Raw genomic sequence first — 16,333 nt, 5'->3', positions numbered from 1 at the left:
AGTCTCGCTCTGTCGCCCAGGCTGGAGTGCAGTGGCGGGATCTCGGCTCACTGCAAGCTCCGCCTCCCGGGTTCACGCCATTCTCCTGCCTCAGCCTCTTGAGTAGCTGGGACTATGGGCACCTGCCACCTCGCCCGGCTAGTTTTTTGTATTTTTTAGTAGAGACAGGGTTTCGCCGTGTTAGCCAGGATGGTCTTGATCTCCTGACCTCGTGATCCACCTGTCTCGGCCTCCCAAAGTGTTGGGATTACAGGCTTGAGCCACCGCGCCCGGCCCATCATAGACAATTTTCTTTGACTATTAATAAATATTGTTAAAAGGCTAAAAACAACCTGTTATAAATATTTTCTACAAATACTACAGATACAGATTTACTGCATTTTCTTAGCAAACATATATGTGATGTCATTTTTGTTTTAAAAATGCATATAGATAAATGTAGCCGGGCACAGTGGCTCAAGTCTGTAATCCCAGCACTTTGGGAGGCCAAGGCGGGTGGATCATGAGGTCAGGAGATTGAGACCATCCTGGCTAACATGGTGAAACCCCGTCGGTACTGGAAAAAAAAAAAAAAAAAAAAAAAAAAAAAGCCAGGCATGGTGGCACGCACCTGTAGTCCCAGCTCCTTGGGAGGCTGAGGCATGAGAATCACTTGAACCCGGGAGGTAGAGGTTGCAGTGAGCTGATATCGCATCACTGCACTCCAGCCTAGGAGACCCAGCAAGACTCTGTCTCAAAAAAAAAAAAAAAAGTATGTAGGTAAATGCAATAATAAGAAAGTACTAGAAGAAAATACACTCTACTGCTATCATCATTTCTATCTGGGAAGTGGAGATGCTTTTACAGATATTTTTTGGACTTTTCTGTTCTTTCCAGCTTTCTGCACAGAGAGCTGGCATGTGTTTGGCAACCAGGGGACACACAGGCGTCCTAGAGAGTGGCTCTGAGCACACGGCCTGCTGTCTGCGGCCTGGCGGCCTGCTGTTGAGGGAGGCTCTGGGGCAGGGCTCTGCAGAACTGATTCTCCATCAGGGATTGGTGATCATATGGGCAGTTGTCTAGAGAGTGTAGCAGATACATTTTAGGCAACTTTACTACCCTGGTGAGAGGCCAGACTTCCTGTGTCCAGTTCTGATAATGAGAGTGATCCATTCAGAAAAAAGGAAAGTAAAAATAGTGAATTTTAAATTTTTAATAAGTTCATGTGCTAACATTGAAACAAAAATCATTTTATAAATCATTACAAGTTGATAGTGAGTAAAGCCCATCAATATAATTTTATAAGATTGAAACATGGGTATATGTATCTGTATTCACACATACCTGAAGTATGATCTATCTTAAATAGGAAAGTGAAATAAAAAATACACACTGTGGGCAGAGGCTGAACGTCTAAATGGAGGAAACTTGCTGTTGAGTGTCTGGAAGGAGGGAAGGGGCTGGCTGCTGTCCCAGCAAGGGAGCACAGCCGGCACAACACGCAGGTTGGATGACAGGCCGGGGGTCCAGCTAAGGGTCTGTGGGATCTGCATTTCCTGGTCTTGTCAGTCATGTCATGGCCGTGCCACTTTTGAGGTGGAGGAGTAAAGAAGTCCACCTGCTGACTGCTTCCTTCTTCTTTCCGCTAAGACCATCACTGAGGGTGGTAATTATTTATAATAGAAATGGTGATTACTGGTGGATTCTGTGATAGGAATTAAGTTGAATCTTCCTTGCCCGTCCTTTTCCATCATAAGCTGTTTTAAACTCTAGCTGCCTCACATCCTGCTTCTCGTTGGCACTGTAAAACTCTCAATTCACTCACCTGGAGGGGGTGAGTTAATGAGACACTCTGTCCCCCAGATCTGGAGAAATTCAGAGTCAAGGCTGTTGCCCTCCTGAAGTCAGATCCTTGCTGTGGCCTATTTAGGTCTTAGTTAAAAACATAGCATTTGCTCATCTTCCTTTATTGAGATCTGTTGAAGTCTGATCTCCTGTTAACACATGTAGCAAAAATGGAACCTATGAGCAAATTCCTAGGAGCTGCATTTCCAGGGGTGTCCAGCTGTGACCCACCCCTCCCTCAGTGTTACCCCGAGTCATGAGAATGCAGTCTTTGGAAGTGGTGGGCTAAAACACTCCACAGGGTGGTGCTTGGGGGCTGCCCGCACTCTGCTGCTTTCTGCTCTCTGCTTGCTCATCCTCTCCCAATGGGGCAGCCCCAGAAGCCAACACTGCATGTTGGAAGGAGTCCCAGCCCTGCCCCTGCCAGGCGAGGTGGGGACAGCTGGCAATCTCGCTGCCTTCACGGTGGCGGGCCAGGCTGCTCTGTAACACGAACATTAAAACTGATGTGAAGTGTTAGCGGTGTCACCGTAAGTGTGAGAATGAGAAGCGGCGTGAGACATGTAGACGTGTGGGCGGTGATGGGGAACAGCCAGGGTGCGGTGCCTCAGTGGGATCTAAAAGAGAGCCGCCCTCCCTCAGTTGGAGTGGCCCTCTGCCTGCCATTGTTTTCAGGCTGTTGGGCTGAGAAAGTGGGTGGCAGGAGGACAAGACAGCCTCTCTGTGAGGGAGGCACTGACTCAGGAGACGCTGTCATTGGGATACTACGGTACTCCCTGAACTTCTCTATAACTTAAACGCTGAAAGTTACAGGTGATAGCTCCAAGAAACTGTTGCGAGCCGTAAGTATGGCAGTTTGTATCATGGTTCAGTCTGCAGAAGGTATAACATTTTGCTTTTTTTCTTTTTTTTTGCCTTATTACTGGCTGTGTTTTAAAAATATCTTTCTAATGAAGAAATTCTGTCGTGGCTGTGTGATTTCCCCTGTGATGCTAGGGTGTGTTTGCAAACCAGGGGCAATGCCAGAGCCTGGGCCCTGGGCTGCGGCACATTGGCTGGGCGTGGTCTGTGGTAGCTTCCACCTGCGGCCTGCGCTTGGGAAGCGCCCTGAACTCTGAGCAGATGACTTCTGATCAGACAGTTTCTGATGGTGGCTTTTTTTCTGATGAATTGAATTATAAGTGTCCTGTGGTAGGTTCAGAGTTTTCCCTTTCCCTTGTCCAATAAATCTTTTTCATTCTGTGATTTTTAGAAAAGGAAGAGTGCCCACAGATGTGGAGGCACAGATGCCCTGGGCCTCACAGCAAGCTTGTCCTTAATGCCTCATTCTCCTTCAGGACCTGCCACTTAGGGAGAAGACTTTGGGGGCAGTGCCTGCCTGTCCTCTCTCCATCAAGCCTCTGCTGGGGGCCTGCCTCCACAGTGCTCTTCCCAGTCTCGGAGTGGCAGGGGACACACAGGCAAGGTTCTTACTACCATGGGCCTTATTTCTAGTGGGCAGGGAGAGGGCCCACAACCAAAGAAAGTGACTTACAAACACAGCAGGCACATGCTAGACAGAGAGCAGGGAGGCTGAGCAAGAGCGACTGAGGGGCTGCCTGGAAGGTGGGCAAGGGAGACCTTTCTGAGGAGGAGGTGCTGGAACTGGGTGGCAGGAGGGAACCAGGCATGTGTCTAGGCAGGAGGCGTGCATGGGGCAAAGAACTGGTGGAGGAAAGGAAAGGAGGCGGGGGGCAGCTGGGGTGAGGAAGCCAGTGCAGGAGATGAGGTCAGGAGGGCAGTCCCCCTTAGGAGGTCAGGTGTCACCCTCAGGGCAGTGGACAGCATGGCCCCAGACCCCACAGCACAGGCTCATCCTGGCTGTGGGGAAGGCACTGGGGCGCAGGTTTGGTACGGAGGCCGCAGGTACCCAGGCAGTGTGGTTAGGCCTGCTGAGATGTCATATGTGCTGAGGCCACCAACAGGACTGGAGGGAGGACTCCGACCTGACTCCGAGGGGCCTGAACAACTCAGGGGGGATAACTTGGGGAGGGTCAGGTCCAAGGTGGGAGGGGTTAATGATTTGGTCTTGGACTTTAGGTTATAGACGTCCAAGTGGCTTGGCCAGGTAGGCAGTGGATATGGGAGCTCATGGGGGACAGCAGGGGCAAGGAGATTAATTTAGGAAATTATCAGTAGAGAAAGAGAGCATGGCTATGGACTGGGTGGGCTCACCTAGGAGGGGAGCAGAGGCCCAGGTCCAATACCCAGGGGCCTGTGGCTGGAGCCCAGAGGAGACCAGTGTGGTTGGAACTCCAGGTGGGGCTTGCTCCACTCCATCCTGGTGCTCATGCCCCAGACCTCTGTGTGCTCATGCCCCAGACCTCTGTGTGCTCAAGGAGCGTTGGCAGCATCCTGCCTGGCCCTGCTCACATGCCCCATCCCCTGTTTTCCCCTGTCAGTGGGTTGCAGGCCCATGATCCCGCTAGGCATGTCCATCTGTCCCTGTGTCGCAGACGGTGCCGACCTTTCCTGATGTTTGCGTCTCCCGCTTGAAGCCTGCCTGTGTTTCCAGTGCCTTCCACCACGGCATTCAGGATATGGAGGACAGTGACCCGCGTGTGACTCCCACGGCTGGCCTGGCTGGTCTGGAAAGCATGTGTTGCGCTTTCCCGGCCAGATCATCTTTTCATGTGCTTATTTGCCATCTGTATATTTTCTTTGAAGTACCTGATCAAATATTTTGCTCATTTAAAAACTGGCTTGTTTATTTTCTTATTGAGCTTTGAGAATTTTTTCTGTATATATTCTGGATACAGTCTTTTATGGGGTATGTGTTTTTCAAATATTTTCTCTCAGTCTGTAGCCTGACTTTTCATTTTTATAACAGTGACTTGAAGATGAAAAGTTTTAAAATTTGGTAACCTCCAACATCAGTTTTTGTCTTTCGTAGTTCATGCCTTTTGTATCATGCTTAATAATTCTTTGTGAAATTGAAGGTCTTTAAGATTTTCTCTTCTTCATTGTTCTACAATCTTTATAGTTTTGACTATTACATTTAAGTCTATGATCTATTTTGAATTAATTCTGTATTGGATGCAAAGAAAATGTGAAGGTTCTTACTTTTCTTGTTTTTTAAAAATATAATTTCCAGTTGTTCTAGCACCATTTCTTGAAAAGATCTTTTCCTCATTAAGTTGCGTGGGAAACTTTGTCAAAATCACTTGTTCGTATGTGTGTGTTTTCAGGATGTCTGGGATTTGTTTTAATCCAGTGTGCTAAGACATGAGACATAGAAATGACTGTCATGAAGGAAGAAAATGTTTGTACCCACAGCTCCCTGGAAACAGGAGCACGGCTGCCAGGCAGGGCCACATGGGAAGCACCGGGTAGGTTAAGAGGCAGAGGGAGCAAGGGGACAATGTGGGCAGGGAAAGTCTCACTGTGGTCTCCACGGGAGGAATGGGTGAGGCACGGAGAGCAGGCTTAGGAGTGGCAGTTTGAATCATTTCAGCAGGCCCTTGGGTGTAGAGTCTGTCCCTAGTTGTCTGGTGCCTGGCCTTGGGTGATTGGGGCAGGTGGGGAGTGGCCCCATGTGGGAGGAGGTGGTTGGGGTGTGGGCTCTGGGTTGGTGGGTTTATATTTGAAAGGTACACTCCAGGGTGGGTTGTTTGCTATTTCTAGGAATTGGCTAACGCTTGGAGGGCAGTCCCTCCAGGGTCAGCAAGGCCCTGGATGTCAAAGCATCAGATATAAAAAAGGAAAAACATGGTTAATACTGTGTGCAGACTATTTCTGGACTGTACTCTATTCCATGGGTCAATTTATTTATCTTTATAACCAGCTTTATAATAAGTCTTGAAATCGGGCAGTATAAGCCCTCCCATTTTTTGTTCTCTTTTTCAGAGTTCTTTAGCTGGTTTATTTCCTTGGTATTTTCATACAAATTCTAGAATTTCATTAGTTCAGGTTTTGATTGGGGTTGCACTGAATTGATAGATCAACTTGTAGAGGTTGGTATCTTGTTAAAGGAAGTGCTTGGAGGAGACAGTGTAACTTTGTTCCTGAATTTAGGGGTAAGCATTCAGTTTTCACCTGCTGTGTATACTGTTAGCTGTATGTTTCAACTGGAGGTCCTTTATCAGGTTCAGAAAGAGTCCTTAAATTCCCAGGTTGCTGAGGATTTTTATCATGAGTTAATGCTGAATTTTGTCAAGTGTTTTCTCTATATCAAGATGATCATATGGTGTTTCTTTTTTGTTTATATGGTGAATTACGTTGATAGTTTTAAAAAACAATAGTAAGCCAGTTGCATTTCTGGGTTAAAACCCATTTTATCTGCATGTATTTATTTTATATTGTTGGATTTTTATATGCTAAAATTTAAGAATTTTGGCATCTATATTTCTGAGGAATATTGATGTATTTTCTTCTGTGTCTTTTTCTGATTTTGTAGCATGTTAATGCTTGCCTTATAGAATGAATTGGGAAGTATTCTCTCATCTTCAGTTTTCTAGATGAGTTAGTAAGAAATTGACATTATTTCTTCCTTGAATATTTTATAGAATTCACCTGCGAAGTCGTCTCAGTCAGCTCTTTTCTTTGTGGGAAGATTTTATCTTGAATGCAGTTTCTTCAGTATATATATAGGATTATTTAATTCTCCTTGAGTGAGTATCGATGATTTGATTCTTGTAAGAACTTGCTCCATCTAAGTTGGCAGATTTACTGACATGCAGAGTAGTTCATAGCATCCGCTTATTGTATTTATTTATTTATTGAAGTGAAATTCACTTAAAATGCAATTAGCCGTTTTAAAGTGTACAATTTGGTGCATTCAGAATGTTGTACAGCTAGTACCCAGTTTCAGACATTTTCAAAACTTTTTTGTTACCACAGAGGAATACCTCGCACCCATTAAGTAATCACTCCTGGTCTTCCCCTTTCCTTATGCCCTGGAAACCACTAACCTGCTTTTTGTCTCTGTGGACTTGCCTGTTCTAGATATTTCATCTGAAGAGATAATGCAATATATAACCTTTTACATCTGGGTTCTTTGACTTAGCCCCGTTTGGAGGTTCATCTGTAACACGTGCCGTACTTCATTCCTTTTGATGTCTGCAGAATACTCCATTGTATGGCTATACCAAACGTGTTTATCCATTCATCTGCTGATGGACATTTGGGTTGTTTCCCCGTGCTGGCTGTTGTGAATAGCACTGTTAGAAACAAGTATCTGCTTAAATCTGTATTTTTAATTCTTTTGGGTCTGTACCTAGGAGGGGAGTTGCTGTCCTATGGTGATTCTATGTTTAACTTTTTGTGGAACTGCCAGACTGTTTTCCACCCTAGCAGCACCATTTTTCATTTCCACCAGCGCCATTTTTCATTTCTACCAGCGATGTATGAGGTTGCCTGTTTCTCCAGGTCCTCAACAACACTTCCGTTAGACTTTTTTGATTATAGCCATTCTGGTGTGAAGTGGTATCACATTGTGGTTTGACCTAATTGTCTTTATAATATCTTTTGTGTCTGTATAATGTTCTATTTCTCATTCTTGATGTTAGTAATTTCGGCCTTCCCTCTTTTTTCTTGGTCAGTGCAGCTAGATGTTTATCAATATTGTTTGCCTTGTTAAAGAACCAACTTTCGGTTTCATTAATTTTCTGTATTTTTTACTTCTATTTATATATTTTTAGAGACAGAGGCTTGCTCTGTAACCTTGAACTCCTTGACTCAAGTGATCTTCCTGCCTCCGCCTCTCGAGTAGCTAGGACTACAGGGATGTTCCACCATCTACCACGCCTGGCTAATGTAACAGAATTTGTTTCTGTAGAGAGTAGGTCTTGCTGTGTTGCCCAGGCTGGTCTCAAACTCCTGGCTTCAAGTGATCTCCCCACTTCAGTCTCCTGCAGAAGGATTTTTAAAATGGCTTTTCAGCTTATAGATTTCTATTCTTTATTTCCTTTCTTCTGCTTACTTTGCTCTGTTTTAGTAAGCTTAAGTAATGGATTTGAGACCTTTTATTCCCCTAATATAATCATTTAGTGCTATTAATCTCCCTCTTGGTACTGCTTTTACTGCCTCCCACATATTTTGATATGTAGTGTTTTCATTTTTATTCAGGTCAAAATGCTTTCTAATTTCCATTGTGTTTTTTTCTTTGACCCATATGTTATTTAGACATGTGCTATTTATTTTCCAAGTATTTGGAAGATTTCCCAAATACTTTTTTGTTCCTGATTTCTAATTTAATTGATTTCTAATTTAATTCCATTGTGGTCAGGAAGCATTTTTTTTTTATTCCTTTAAAGTTTTATTGAAATTTTTCAAAATTTTCAGATTATTGCCTTTGAAAATATCTCATGACCACTTGAAAAAAAGGCATATTCTGTTATAATTGTATGGAGTGTTCTATAAATGTCAGTTAAATAATGTTGGATGATAATGTTATTTGGGTCTCCTGTATCCCGTACTGATCTTCTGTGTAGGTTTTTACAAAATTACTTATTGAAACAGAAGTGTAGAAAGCTTCCATTATAATTGTGGATTTATCTGTCTGGTAGGGGGTTGCTTTATATATTTTTAAGCTCTTTATTAGGTGTGTGAACATTTAGGGTTATTATTTTCTCTTGATAAACTGACCCCTTAATTATTATATAATGCCCTTATTTACTTGTGGTAATATTATGTACCCTGAAATCTACTTTTTCTGATATTAATATGGTCACTCCAGCTTTTTTTTTTTTAATTAGAGTTAACATGGCACATTTTTCCCCATCCTTTTTTTTTTTTAACATATGTGTATGTTTATATTTAAAGTGGGTTTCTTACAAATAGCTTATTGTGTGGTCTTGTTTTTTTATCGAGTCTTAAAAAGTACATTTTAATTGGGATGTTTAGACCATTCGTATTTAATGTGATTATTGATATGGTTGGGTATAAAACTGTCTTTTTGCTATTGGATTTCAATTTTTCCCACTTGTTATTAGAGTCCCATTTCCTCTCATTCTTCCTTATTTTGGATTGAGTACTTTTTATGATAAGTTTTATTACCTTTACTAGCTTGTTGTCCACACAATGGGTGAGTTCAATTGCTTGGCCACCAATAGTACAACAAGCTCAACCAAGGAGGATTTAACAAGTGAATCTAAAATTGCAACAAGTAAGGAGGACACCAGGGATAATTCTCCAAAGCAGCACTCCCTGAACGACGCTGAAAACACCATTTTTAAGCTCGTTAGCTGAATCATTGTGTGTAGAAGGTACAGTCAAGGCAGCACAGGCACAGTTGTCAGTCATGCTTCTACATACATCACAGGTGTATACACGATGGCAAATAAGCTCTTCTCTTATTTTAGTGGAGTTTTTAGTATGGTAATGAGGAGAGTTTGCCAAAGTTCATCTCCAACTGAGGCCTCTCTGGATCTAATTGGTTTTTGTTTTGCCAGCACTGGGCTTCTTCCTGGGACTTTTCTTAAACAACTCAAGATCCAGCAGTTACAAGTGGATACTTTTACAGGGTATGCCTGAAAACCTGAGGACATTGGGTTGCAGCTTATTAGCTTTATCTCTGTGTTTTTAGAGGTTGCTTTAGGATTTGTTGTATATTTCCTTAACCTACCATAGTCATCTGCAAGTAATATCGTGCCAGTTCACATGTGGTGTAAGAACATTACAAAAGTATTCTCTCTCTTACTTCTGGCTATTACATTATGCCCTTATCACCTCACTTCGACATTGTCATAAACCCCACAATACATTGCTTTTTTTTTTTTTTGCTTTACATAGTCTATTATATTTGAAAACAATCTTAAAAAATTAAGAAAAAGAGGCTTTTATATATTACATATTTTCTGTTTCAACGGTTTTCACTTCTTTTTGTAGATCCAGATTTCCTTCTGGTATTATTTTCCTTTTGTATTTTGTACTTCTTTTAATATTATTTGTAGTTCATGTATGTTGGATAATGAATTATTTTAGCTTTTGTTTGTTAGAAAAAGTCTTCTTTTTACTTTTATATTTGAAAGTTATTTTTTCTGTGTTTAGTTTTCCAGGTCGGTAGCCTTTTCTTTCATTACTTTAGACATAGAATTCAATTGGCTTCTGACTTGCACTGTTTCTGAAAAGTTCTCTGTTCACCCTGTCTGTGCTTGTCTCTGTACATGGTTTCCTATTTTAAAAAATTATATTGTACATATCTAAGGTACACAATATGATAAAATGCAGATAATAAAAATGTTCCTGTAGTGAAGCAAATTAACATATCCATCATCTCACATAGGTACCCATTTTTTATTTGTTTTGTTTTTATGTGGCAAGAGCAGCAAATGAGTAGATTTTTAGCTGCTCTTGCCATAATGTGTTTTTTTTTTTCTGGCTGCCTTTATAAGATTTTTTTTTTTTAACATAATTTGATTATGATGTGCCTTGGTTTAGTTTGTTTATTTATTTATTTATTTCTGGTTGGGGATTGTTGACCTTTCTGAATCTATATATGGGCTTAAATTTTCATCCATTTTTGAAAATGTTTTGTGATTTTTTTTTGGTCTGTTTTAGAGACAAGGCCTCGTTCTGTCATCCAGGCTGGAGTGCAGTTGTGCAATCACAGTTCAGAGTAGACTTGAATTCCTGGGCTCAGGTGATCCTCCAACCTCAGTCTCCTGAGTAGCTGGACTACAGGTGTGTGCCACCATGCCTGGCTGATTTTTAAAAATGTTTTTGTATAGATAGAGTCTCACTGCGTTATCCAGGCTGGTCTCAAACTCCTGGGCTCTCAAGGTGCTGGGATTACAGGCTTGAGCCACTCTGCCCTGCCTTTTGTCATTATTTTTTAAAATATGTTTTTGGCTTGTCTCATCCCCTGCTTCTGGGTCTCCAATTACACATACATTTTTGTCTTTTGGGAGTAGAGAATCTTTCTTTGTTTTATTTTAGGTAGTTTCTGCCTGCACAGATTTTTCTGTCTGTACATTGACTGATCTTTTCTTTTGTGGTCTAATATGGTGTTAATCCCAGTCAGCATATTTTTAAAAATCTCAGATACATTTTTCATCTCTGCATGCTTGATTTGTGTGTTTTAAAAATACTTTTCTTGTCTGTCCTTAGCATTTTATGCTTTCCTGTATTGTCTTCTACATATACAATGTATTTATTTTTTGAGATGGAGTCTCGCTGTGTCGCCCAGGCTGGAGTGCAGTGGCACCATCTCGGCTCACTGCAAGCTCCACCTCCTGGGTTCACACCATTCTCCTTCCTCAGCCTCCCGAGTAGCTGGGACTACAGGCGCCCACCATCACGCCTGGCTAATTTTTTGTGTGTATTTTTAGTAGAGACGGGGTTTCACCGTGTTAGCCAGGATGGTCTCGATCTCCTGACCTTGTGATCCACCCACCTCGGCCTCCCAAAGTGCTGGGATTACAGGCATGAGCCACTGCACGTGGCCTATTTATTTATTTATTCAAACGGAGTCTAGCTTCGTCGCCCAGGCTGCAGTGCAGTGGCATGATCTTGGCTCACTGCAGCCTCCACTTCCTGGGTTTAAGCAATTCTCCTGCTTCAGCCTCCCAAGTAGCTGGGATTACAGGCGACCACCACCATGCCTGGTTAATTTTTGTATTTTTAGTAGAGATGGGATTTCACCATGTTGCTTAGGCTGGTCGTGAACTCCTGACCTCAATGATCTGCCCGCCTCTACGTCCTAAAGTGCATAATAGCTATTTTAATGTCTTTGCGTACTAATGATCTCTGTGTGTATAATTACTGGGTTTGTATCTTACTGATCAACCAATCTCATTATGAGATATATTTTTGTGCTTCTTTGCATACCTACTCAGTTTTGGATGGATGAAAGACATTGTCAACTTTGTATTGTTGGACTCTGTATTCTTTTAAAATATTTTGAAGTATGTTTTGGAATGCATTTAAGTTACTTGAAAAGTTCAGATTTTTTGGCGGCTTGTTGCTGACTTTGTTAAGTATCGCCTAGTGTAGTACTGGGTCTGGAATTGGTGGGTTCTTGGCCTCGCTGACTTCAAGAATGAAACTGCGGACCCTCGTGGTGAGTGTTACAGTTCTTGAAGATGGTATGTCCGGAGTTTGTTCCTTCTTCCCGGTGGGTTTGTGGTCTTGCTGGCTTCAGGAGTGAAGCTGCAGATCTTCGCGGTACAGCTCTTAAAGGCAGTGCGTCTGGAGTTGTTCATTCTTCTCGGTGGGTTCGTGGTCTCGCTGGCTTCAGGAGTGAAGCTGCACACTTTGTGGTGAGTGTTACAGCTCATAAAGGCAGCGTGAACCCAAAGAGTAAGCAGCAGCAAGACTTATTACAAAGAAGGAAAGAACAAAGCTTCCAACGTGTGGAAGGGGACCCCAGTGGATTGCCACTGCTGGCTGGGGCAGCCTGCTTTTATTCCCTTATCTGACCCCACCCACATCCTGCTGATTGGTCCATTTTATAGAGTGCTGATTGGTCTATTTTACAGAGAGCTGATTGGTCCGTTTTGACAGAGTGCTGAGCTAGACACAGAGTGCCCATTGGTGTGTTTACAATCCTTGAGCTAGACACAGAGTGCTAGACACAGAGTGCTAGACACAGAGTGCTAGAGGGAAAAGTTCTCCAAGTCCCCACTATGTTAGCTAGATACAGAGTTAGCTAGATACAGAGTACCAGTTGGTGTATTTACAAACCTTGAGCTAGACATAGAGTGCTGATTGGTGTATTTAGGATCTTCTAGGTAGACATAAAAGTTCTCCAAGCCCCCATCCAGCTCAGGAGCCCAGCTGGCTTCACCTAGTGGATCCTGCACCGGGGCGGCAGGCAGAGCTGCCTGCCAGTCCGGAGCCGCGACTGCAGTCCTCAGCCCTTGGGTGGTTGATGGGACCGGGTGCCATGGAGCAGGGGGCAGTACCCATCGGGAGGCTCTGCCTCGCAGGAGCCCATGGCGGGGAGGGAGAGGGGGTAGAGCTGAGACATGGTGGGACGCAGGTCCGGAGGCCTGGCCTGCTGGGAGGCAGCTAAGGCCTGGTGAGAATTTGAGTGCAGCGCTGGCGGGCCGGCACTGCTGGGGGACCCGGCGCAACCTCCGCAGCTGCTGGTCCTTGTGCTAAGCCCCTCAGTACCCTGGGCCGGGGCGCTGGCTGGCCGCTCTGTGTGTGCAGGGCCCGCCGAGCCTGCGCCCACCCCTGCTGGAACTCGCACTGGCCCCCAAGCGCCGCATGCAGCCCCGGTTCCCGCCGGTGCCTCTCCCTCCACACCTCCCTGCAAGCAGAGGGAGGAGGCGCTGGCCTCAGCCAGCCCAGAGAGGGGCTCCCACGGTGCCGTGGCAGGCTGAAGGGCTCCTCAAGCACTGCCAGAGTGGACTCCGAGGCCTGCCTAGGAGGCGCTGAGAGTGAGGGCTGCTAGCATATTGTCACCTCTCAGTACCCCAGCTTCCTCTGCTGCCCATGCAGTCCTGTTACTGAGGCAATGCCCTTCCCAGTGCCCCGCGTGGTGGTGTCCCCTGTACTGCAAGGCTCCTGCAGTCTAGTTGTTGGGAGTAGGAACTCTTCCCAGAACTGTGTGAGCCATAGCTATTGTCCGTGCTTTTTCTTTTTATCGGTTTTTCCCCCCGCCTCCAGTAGTTAACTCACTCACATGTGCCCATTCATGTTCAGGCAGAGACTCTAGGGAATCCACCACAGACCTCTGGAATGTTTCTCTGTGCAGGGAATTCCTTTCTGGTACTCTGCCCTCTAATTCTAGCTTTTGCTCTGCTGTGGGGTCTTGAGTGCAGTGCATCCTGATGAGACGGTGCTGCAGGCCCAGCCCACCGACTTCCAGAGATGTCAGTTGCATCTCTCCCCTTTCCTCTCTGCCTTTGCCTCCCTGAATTCTCAACTCCGTCTCCAACTCCCCTGGCTTTGCCTGGATTCCCCCTTCCTGTGCTGTGGCCAGAGCACTTTCCGCAGGTTGTAGGCTGCGGCATTGGTAGGATGCATCCCATTTGCTTCCCTTCTCTGGGGATCGTTGTCCTGTGCTGCCTGCTGCTCCATGTCTGAACACCCTCATTTCATGTCTTTTGTCTGACTTTTAAGTGAGGTGGAAGAGTCACCCCAGTCGCACTCTTTCTCTGTCACAGCTGACCATGGTCATCTGTCCAGGCTTTCTTATGTTTCTGTAGTCTTTGGGCATCACTGGACAGAGGCTGTCTGTCTGTAGGAGTCTCTGCGCGGTGTTTACCTGCTGATGCAATCTGCACAGGGAGAACCCTTGGCCTGTGGTCCAGGTGAAGGCCCTTCAGGGGTGAGACTGTGGGTGTCCTGGGCCATCCTGTCCCCTATCCTCTCCCTGCGTTCTTACCGTCCCCCATAGATTCAGAGGGATTTGAGAATCAGCTGTGCCCCAGACTTCAATCAGGCTGAGGACTGTGGGTCAAGGTTCAGGGACCCTGCGGCTCTAAGTCTTTATCAGTATCGTGTATGTTCCAGACTCAGTTTAGAATTGAATCACTTTTTGTGGAATTCTTTCTCTGGGAAACTGTCTTTGACCTTCCCAATAACTGTTTATGAACATATCTTTTTAATAGATGACTTTGGTTTGATAAAATTTGGTGTCTAAGGTGAAAGATGATGGTGATTTCTGTCTCTCTTTGGAAAGCCTGTGATTTCCAATTTTAATTGTTTTTTCCTTCAACTGTTTATAGGACTGTCTACGAGGGAGAAGCTCCCCACGTGGTTCTGTGTGAGTAGTGCTTTTTATGATGCTGTCACAGGCGATATTTTTAGACTAAACGACTCTGTGTCAGCAGAGTGGAAGCCGTGTGTCTCTGCCTTCCCCCTGGATCCTGGTTTTATGTCTCATGAGGAACCTGCCTCAGGTCACAGTACTGCCGAGAGCATGTAGTGTGAGTGACATGCATTTTCCGTTCTTGCTTCTGTGGAACCAAGATTTTCAAAGAGGCAGTTTCCTCTTTCTCTGGTAACCTTTCTTCACAGTTAACCTGGCCATGTAGACCAGCAGGAGCTGGAGGGCCAGTTGTTGGCACTCTTGGAGCCTACTGCACGCCTTTGTTCTTGTGCCGACAGTGCCCTCCTGCCCGATAGTGCCTGTGTGTGCGATGGCCGTGATGGCACCACAATGCCTGAAGCCACACGGTGCGTGGGTGACATCTGTGGAAAGGACCTGGCACCGGCCAGCACACAGCAACACACACCTGTCTCAGACAATGCACTGTGGTCTCGATTCTAGTTTTGTAAAACTACCTTGAGATGACTCCTTTTAAAATTATCCTTAAGATGTCTTTCTTTTTCTAAGGCTTATAAATGTCATTTTCAAAACGTTTTCAGCAGGAACTTGCTGTATATTTGCAGTTTTGCGTGGAAAACTAATGTAGTCATGATGACTGCTGATGCTGGTGAAGTAGTACCAGCCACCCTGATTTGATAACTTCCATAGAATCACTCCCTTCATCCTCCCAGTGCCCCTTTGAGATAGGGATTGTTATTCCCTGAGGCTTGGCGAGGTGAAGTAACTCACTCAGGTTATCTTGGTGACAGTGGTGGGGCTGGGATTTGAGCCAAGTCTTGCAACTTCACAATAGTAGAATAAGAAGAGCTGCCTTGTTGATGTGATGTTGGTCGGAACTCCCAGTGTGTCTTGTCTTCCTCGTGTGCTTGATGGCAGCCCTGGGCTGCTGTGAGGTCCGGAGCACAGTGCATCCTGAGGAGACAGTGCTGCAGGCCCTGCCCACCGACTTCCAGAGATGTCAGCTGCAGCAGGGCAGCGCCCTGGTCAGAGAGATGGCATGAGGAGTTGGCAGGGGGAGCCCCTCGGAGAGATGGCATGGGGGGGTTGGGGGCCCGTGCATGTAGGTGCTTGGGCTTGCAGGTGACTGGAACCCTGACTAATATCCTAAGAGGAGAGTTCTTACCAACAAATTACTTGAACAAATACTTTGTTTGTTCCTTCATTTGTTTAGCAGATGTTTACAGTGTGCCTGTGATGTCCCAGGCACACTGCCAGAATCCTGACATCCTTGCCGGGGACTCGAAAACATAAATCTAGTCAGTGAGTTCATTCTGTGGCATGTCAGGGGCTGACAGTGGCTGTGGAGGAAACAGGGAAGGGCAGGGTGTGGGAGTCCTGGTACCATGTGAATAGGCCGTCAGGTCAGCCCTGAGACATGGGGCATCTGTGTGAGTCTTGCCAGAGATGCAGGTGTGAGCCCCTTGGTGCAGGAGGTTAAGTAAGGGGCTGCAGGGCCAAAGGGGTTTTGAGCAGAAGCTCGGGTCTGACGTGCCTGGTACATCCATGGAGCAGTGAGGAGGCTGCGGGGCAGGAGGTGAGAGTGCGGCTGGGGCACGTCAGGGGCCTCACAGGTCATCCCGAGGCTGCTCTCAGTCCACATGGCGTTGGGGGCTAAGGGGAGCCTACCGGCAGGGTGGGTGTTCTCAGACCCCACGGCGTTGGGGGCTAAGGGGAGCCTACCGGCAGGGTGGGTGTTCTCAGTCCGCATGGCGTTGGGGGCTAAGGGGAGCCTCTACCAGCAGGGTGGGT

General features: G+C 45.5%; 1 protein-coding gene across 1 annotated transcript in view; it reads left to right on the top strand.

The window, feature by feature from the left end:
• Nucleotides 1–14,478: 14,478 nt before the first annotated feature.
• The window catches only part of PCBP3 (poly(rC) binding protein 3), a 196,275-nt gene continuing 194,420 nt past the window's right edge, over nucleotides 14,479–16,333 (top strand). Inside the window, exon 1 of the mRNA XM_011996843.1 lies at nucleotides 14,479–14,518. The gene's annotated coding sequence lies outside the window, so the exon portion shown is untranslated. The remainder of the gene's footprint in view (nucleotides 14,519–16,333) is intronic.

Source organism: Mandrillus leucophaeus, unplaced genomic scaffold, assembly GCF_000951045.1.
Source record: "Mandrillus leucophaeus isolate KB7577 unplaced genomic scaffold, Mleu.le_1.0 Scaffold526, whole genome shotgun sequence".
In the NCBI taxonomy this organism is placed as follows: Eukaryota; Metazoa; Chordata; class Mammalia; order Primates; family Cercopithecidae; genus Mandrillus; species Mandrillus leucophaeus.
Note: the sequence above shows the minus strand (reverse complement) of the source record. Positions and strands in the feature narration are given on the sequence as shown.